We start from the raw sequence: 6,883 nt of genomic DNA, 5'->3' as shown, positions 1-6,883 counted from the left end.
TAAATTTACTATAGGGCATGTGCACTCACCAGAGAGAGACACAGAGAAAGAAGATGTTGGGGGGATGTAAAAAAGCAAGCTGCCAGGTCCGGGACTCGAATGGCGGGTGGCCATGTAGGAGCCCAACAGCTGACCTGGTGGTTGGTGTTTTGAAGGAAATGAACATCATGCTGTGAGAAACATCAGAGGGGGTAGAGGGGCTTTTCTAACAGAGTAGTCGGAAGGGCCTCTCTGAGGAGATGATGCCTTTAGGATGATGTATACGTGGAGGAAGCAGTCTTGGTGAGAACAGGGAAAACATTTAACATGCAGTGGGACCAGCAAGTAAGAGTCCCTGAGGTGGAAAATGCTTGGCAGGTGTCAGGAAGGAATGCCAGAAGGCCTAGGAGGTAGGAGCTCAGTGGGTGAGGGGGGTGGTGATGTGACAATTCCGAGAGACCAGCAGGGCCAGATCACACGGCTTGTGGCCCACAGTAAGGAGTTTGGCTTCTGCTTGGAATGCAGTGCACAGCCAGACAAGGGGTTTTCATTTTTAAAATTAGACTGAAGTGTATAATGCAGAAGAGTGTACAATGCCATGAATTTTCACCAAGTGGATACACCTAGGAGACTAGCACTAAGAGCAAACCTAGAATGTGACCAACACCCCAGAACTTCCTCCCCTTCCCGTCACCACCCCCATGGGAACCTCCACCCTGACTTCTGACAACACAGAGTAGGTTTGCCTGGTTTTGAACCTCCTGTGAATGGAATCATAGAGCATGTGTTGTTTTGTGTCTGGCTTCTCTCGCTCAGTGTTGTTTGTGAGATTCACCCACCGTTTATCAGTGGTTATAGTTTGTTTCTTCTCTTCCCTGCTCGGTATTCCATTATGTGGGTACCACAACGCATTTAAGCATTTGAGTGTTGATGGGCTTTGTGGTTTCCAGCTCGGGGCTTTTGTCAACATTCTAGTCCTGTCTTTAGCTGCACACACACATGCATTCTGCTCACTGAAGAGGTTTGAACATAAAATTGACAAGATATCATTTCATGTTCACTCCAGTCCCTGCATCAGCCCCCCAAGGTTACACCAGAACTGGACTAACCCCAACTTTACCTTTGGTTGTTCCAGTAGAAGCTCTTATGAGACTGTCCTCTATTATGCACTGATGGTGTGTCTAACTTCTCACTCCCCCAAACCTGAAACCTCGTCATTCCTCAAGCCTCTGTGTCCTCCAATAGAAATTGGTTTCAATTATATCAAAGCTACAAGTGGCTGTGAAGGTTAAGTTCAATGGGAAATGGCAGTCAAAGACCTTGGCCCAGTATAAAGACCTGTCCACCCCCACCTCCACCCCCAGGTCAGCACGTTCCTCTCTCTTTCAGGTCTAGGAAATCTAATAAAAAAAAACAAGGGCGCCCCCTATGGGTGAAGTGAAGCTGCAGCCCTCCCATTCCCCGGACTCCCTTGGAGCCCTAGGTTAAGAATGACTCCTTGCCACAAGACCAAAACAGATCCAGTCTCTACTGAGAAGACAGTTCCACAGGCAGAGCGTCGACGATCCGGACATCATCGGGCATCACTGCCGCCTTGGCAAACTCGCTCCTCATCTGGAATCCTCAGCCTTCTTCCCCACCCCACCCCACCGTAGATCTCAGAGAGACCTCTTCAAGTGCCTGCCCAGCCTGCTCTCCTGGTCGCAGTGCCCACAACACGTGCCACCTTCCCCCGCACACCCCACCCCTGCTAATGCATGCCGGGCCTCCTCGCCAGACTGCGCGGGCAGGGAGGGACCTGTCCCCTGTTCCCGGAAGATGGAAGATCGCCCACACCTGGCACTGAGCCCAGCGGGGGCGTGATAAATATCTCCTGAATGATTCATTCATTCTTTTGGGAGAGAAAGCATGACCCCTAAATGAAAGAATAGGGGTTCTGAGGTCACAGAGACTTGAGTCCAAGGTCGGGCTCTGACCTTTGGCTCTATGACCTCGGTGGCTTCTCTCAGCGTGTAAAAAATGGAGTGACTACAGCCAGTTAGGCCATTGTGAGAGGCTGAAGTAAGATGATGTTGTAAGGGACCAGAACTTAGCTTGTCTAAAGTAACAGCACAATCGCGGTGGGAAGGGATGGAATTGTCCACTCATGAAAGGGAAAACCCGCTGCGCCGCTTGGCGGTCTGTTTTCTTTGGTTCTCGGGAGGTGTGTAGTATCCCGCCCGTTATACAGATTTAAAAAACTGAGGCCTAGAAAGAGAAAGGGGTAAGGGGAACTGCAGGCTGGGGCTAGAACTCGGACCATCGATTCTGCGCCCAGCGCTAGGCCTGCTTCTGAGATCCCTGGTGTGCACAACCTCACCCCACCCTCGTCCGCGGGCCTGGGATTGAGGGGTTGGGCTTGGCTTGAGGCGCTCCCCGGGACCCTGGAGCGTGCTTGGGGATCTCCGGCTCAGACTCCGGAAGCACCGCTCCTGGGAGCAGAGAAAGCGCTCGAGGTTGTCACTTTAAATTAAAAAAGGAGCGGGCGGGAGGGCGAGCGCGAGGGAGCGCGCGGCGGGCTCCTGGGAGCGTGCCCGGACTGCGGCGCAGCTCCAGTCCGCCGCCCCGGCCCGGCCGAGCCCCCAGCTTGCGCCGCGCTCCTCCAAAGCAGGCGCCCGGCGACACTGCAGGGGTGGCGTTGCCGCCAGCAGCTGGGCTTGGCGCCGGTGCCTGAGAGCTGCGGGAGGCGGGCCGGGAGCCTCGAGCCCCGACCGGAACCCGAGCCCGAGCCGGAGCAGCGGCCCCACCGCGGAGCCGGGGTGAGCACGCACCTGCCAACCTCAGCGCACCGCCAGGATACACGTCCTGCCCGCGGACGCACGCAGTCCCCTTCCTCGCACCCGGACCCCCAGGCCCCGTGCACTCTGTGCGCCTGCACCTCGCGAAGCGCTTGCACACGAACGCAGGGCACAGCGCACGCCGGACGCCCTTCCTCGGCCCAGCCACTCCGCGCACTGCGCATCGCATCGCGCCCTGCACGCCGGCCCAGCGTGTGCACACACGCGACTTACCCCTCCATTTACACGCCTCCGTTTACACGCCTCCGTGCTGAACGCACACCCCTCACTCTCACACTCAGCGCCCTAACTGTCCCCACTGCCCCTGCTCCAGCTTCACACCCCCTCCTGGCTCCCGGGTCAGCCCCCCCCCCTCCGGTCCCCATATACCCTGGAGTTCCAGAGGCAGGAGCACTAGGTCTTCAGGAACTGTCCCAATCCAGAGGGGAGCGTCACTCTCCATCCCCAGATTGTGTTGTGTGAAGAGCCAGAGGACCCTCAGCCTTCTGGATCTGTGGATTTCAGCTGACTGAGGGCAGAGTGGGGCTGAACATGGGGACTGGAAGCCAGGCCTGCCAGTGGAAATGCCCAGAGCCAGCCATCCAAGTATGCCCCCTTCCAGGAGCTGCAGAGGCACTGTGTGTCCCTCTTCTTAGTCAACCAGGCCACTCCATCTAAAGAGCATGGTCAATCTGCCCCCTGGAATGCCAGTCCCTTCCCCTAGTCAAGGGTGACAACAGTGCTTCCTATTAGGCATGGGAAAGCCGAGGCCCGAGAGACAGCTGGAGACCCACTTAAAACAGCCTGTCTGAAGAAACGTTGGGATAGTACCCAGGTCCCCTGCCTTCCCACTCTGAAATCTGAAACCTTTCCCAAGCAGCCACGGGAGCTGGAGCTCCCAGCCCGGGCTTTGAACCTGGACTCTGCCTCTTATCAGCTCTGGTGACTACGACAAGTCATCTCCTTGCACCTCAGTAGTCTTACCAGAAGAAGGGACAGAGTAGCAGCCCCCTCAGAGGGCTGCAGTGGCAAATTCAAATGCTTAGCACATAATAGGTGCCCAATAAATGCCAGCCACTGCCGCCACCACCTCTCCCTTGCCAGTCTATGCTATGGCCTTTGTGGGTTGTTTGGGGGTTGACGACAGGATGCGGTTATCCAGAAAGTGTGTGGGGGAGGGAGAAGGTTGAGCAGGGAAGGTGCTTGAAAAGGTTTTCAAACCTAAAGGTTCTCAAAAGGCTCAATCTGTACGGTTGAGGCTCCCCTGTACTGGCCCCCTAATCATTCCCACTACCTCTCCCCCGCTCAGAGTGAGGGGAGTGAGGCAGAACCATGATGTGAGGACATTAAGCAAGGAGATGGGGGAGTGGGGAGCAGAGAAATGAGGTCCTTCTCCCCTGCCAGAGCATAAAATTCCTGGAAAGCCATTTCTCTGACAAGCCCAGGAGGGGGCCCCTAGCATGGGTAGAGTCCAGCAGAGCCAGGTGGTGGCTCCCCCCACCCAACTCCCACCCCGGAAGGGCCTGATCAGGAGTCAGCATAGTGGCCAAGCACCTTGGCTTAGATCCCAGGGTTGCTACTCACGGGCTGAGTGATCCAGCGCCCAGCTTCTTCATCTGTGGAATGGGGACCCATTCATCCATTCAGTCATCAGGTCTCTATTATATGCCTACTGTGTGTCAGGCACAGTGCCAAGCAGTTAGCGCATATTATGTCTACATGCAAACAGCAATAGAAGGCATCGCAAGGTAAGGAAAACTGAGCTGGAATTTGAATCTAGAGCCGTTTTCAATGAGCAGCACAGCATTAGGGGTTTGGGACTGAACAAATAGGTTGGGTAGGGAGGGGTGCAGAAGGAGGAAGGAGCTGAGCAGTCTTAAGAGCTCAGAGGAGGGTCTGGAGCAGTTCTGGCTGGCCTCTGCTGGGCTCTTTCCTGTGTGTCAGTAGCTTCAGGAAGCTCTGGTCACTGGCTGCACTAGCCTCTGGTTGGCCTTGTCAGCATCCTATTCCTAGCCAAAGCCACAGCCCCTCCACCTGGCAGATCTCCAGGCTGCCAGCAGGAGCCCACTGAGGTCATTTCAGGAGAGATGGAATCAGAGGGTCTTGGAGATAGAGAATAAAGTCCTTAAGAGTGGCACCTGCTGCAGAGCCAGATCTGGCTCAGTCCCTCCACTCGCCGGATGGGTGACCTTGGGCCAATTCGCTGCCCTTCTCTGAGCCTCTCTTTTCTCTTCTGTGGAGTAGGGACAACAGGATTTTCCTCATGAGGGTCTTGGGAGTAATGGGGAAGGTACACATGATGCCAGTGGCACTGGGCTGCCCCTGCTAATGAAAGAGGTACTGGACCAGGCAGCAGGCATGCCGCCAGGCCCAGCCCCACCACTGCTCACTGTGTGGCTTTAGGAAAGTCACTGAAACTCTCTGAGACTCTCCTAGCTCATCCAAAGTACACTTTCAAGGGTCACGAATAGAAATGCTTCCAGAGGTCAGCAGTTTCTAGAAGTGAATAGAAGGATAAAAAGGACCAGGCCTGAGACCAAGAGCAAGAGCTTATTGTTGGAAGGAGCAACCTGCTGAGCTCCAAATGTGTTATTATTAGGTGGTGAGAGGGATGCAGACCTATTGTCCCCAGATCTAACCTTTCAAGGAAAGCTGGAAATCCTTTTTTTCCCTTTGAAATCTGATTTTAGTGGGAAATTCCCAATTTTTAAATGTTGGCAACTCACTGAAATTGAAGACGAAACTCATCTGCAGGCTGGCAGTGCTGCCCACACAATGTCTCTGCTGAGACGAAGGGTGAGGGAACCTGTCTGGACTATCGCCAGGCCAATAACCACAGCAGCTAATATTTGCCAAGTGCAACCACACTCACCTTCTCATTCTGCCCTCCTGGCACCCTCACAGGCAGTCATGAGCCCTGTTTTACAGATGGCACAACCGAGGCTCAGCAAGGCCACTGAGAGGGCAAAGAGCAATGCGGCTCTTTGTGCTGCCGACTCCAGACCCTGTGCTCAGACCAACTCCCGGCAGGAACCTTGCCAGCTCTCCCACCTTATTACATTTTCTTCTCCCTTGACTCAGGCATGTGTGCTCTGGCTTATAGAAAGGTTAGGACAGTACCCAGGCCCCCCTTGCCCTCAACAGGGACCACAACTGGAACTTCTGTCTAAGAATGTGCCTAGCAGTCATTCATACCTTTACCAAAATTACAGGAAGGAGTGTTATGATGATGGGAAGGGGAGAAGCAGGCAGTGAGGGAGTCTAGGGTTGCGCTAGACTCGCCTTAGAAGACTAGGGGCCTCTGACAGAGGTCTGAAGCAGCATGCAGTTCCGTCCTGTACTATGCATCCCACGTTCTGGAGTGTGCCTTGCCACGTAAACCTGGCTAGCATGCTGCTGGCATCAGCTATCCCAGCTTGGCCTTGCTCTTGCAAACTCAGCTTGTGCCAGGTGAGCAGGAAAGAAAGTCGATGCCATTATCAGATTCCCAGCAGGGCAAAAGCAAGCTGGCATGTGCATTTCAGTGTGTCCAGACCCCCTTCTGCCAGCATGTGGGCCACCTTAGGCTGTACACAGTGACCCACTTGATTGCAGAGTCTTAGGAAACTTTTCTGGAAAGTTAGAAACATGGAACCAGGCGGCCTGGGTTGTCTACTGTATACTGGGTGGCCTGGGACAAATTACCTCCACACCTTAAAACTCTCATCTGCAAACCAGAGATAATAATAGTACCTACCTCATGGGGTTGTTTTGCGGATTAAATGAAGTCATATCTATGCAAAGTGCTTCGAATTGGGCTTAGTGTGTAAGAAGTGCTCTATTATTATCATTATCTCCAGCCCAGGGCCCAGAATGAGCTGGCACTCAAGTCAAGATGGGGGAAGCCCTTCCTGGTTTAACACCTCCCTCCCATCACCATGACAACTACATCTTGTGGGTGTAGGGCAGCATCAGGAGAGCTGGGAGCCAGGAGCTGGCTGTGCACCCTTGTCTGCCCTGCTTCTCAAAGGCCCTTGCCCCAGGGCTTACAGTGCTGAATAACCCTTACTGGACCAAAGCACTCCAACTTCTCGACTCCAAAGCCACAG

At 54.3% G+C, this 6,883-nt stretch overlaps 1 protein-coding gene and 1 pseudogene across 1 annotated transcript in view; one reads left to right on the top strand and one right to left on the bottom strand.

The window, feature by feature from the left end:
- The window catches only part of LOC102478475 (EF-hand domain-containing family member C2-like), a 25,374-nt pseudogene extending 22,389 nt beyond the window's left edge, over window positions 1-2,985 (bottom strand).
- Window positions 2,540-6,883, top strand: part of SYT12 (synaptotagmin 12) — a 24,298-nt gene continuing 19,954 nt past the window's right edge. Inside the window, exon 1 of the mRNA XM_006171306.2 lies at window positions 2,540-2,777. The gene's annotated coding sequence lies outside the window, so the exon portion shown is untranslated. The remainder of the gene's footprint in view (window positions 2,778-6,883) is intronic.

This window comes from Tupaia chinensis, unplaced genomic scaffold, assembly GCF_000334495.1.
Source record: "Tupaia chinensis unplaced genomic scaffold, TupChi_1.0 Scaffold149501_1, whole genome shotgun sequence".
NCBI lineage: Eukaryota > Metazoa > Chordata > Mammalia > Scandentia > Tupaiidae > Tupaia > Tupaia belangeri.
Note: the sequence above shows the minus strand (reverse complement) of the source record. Positions and strands in the feature narration are given on the sequence as shown.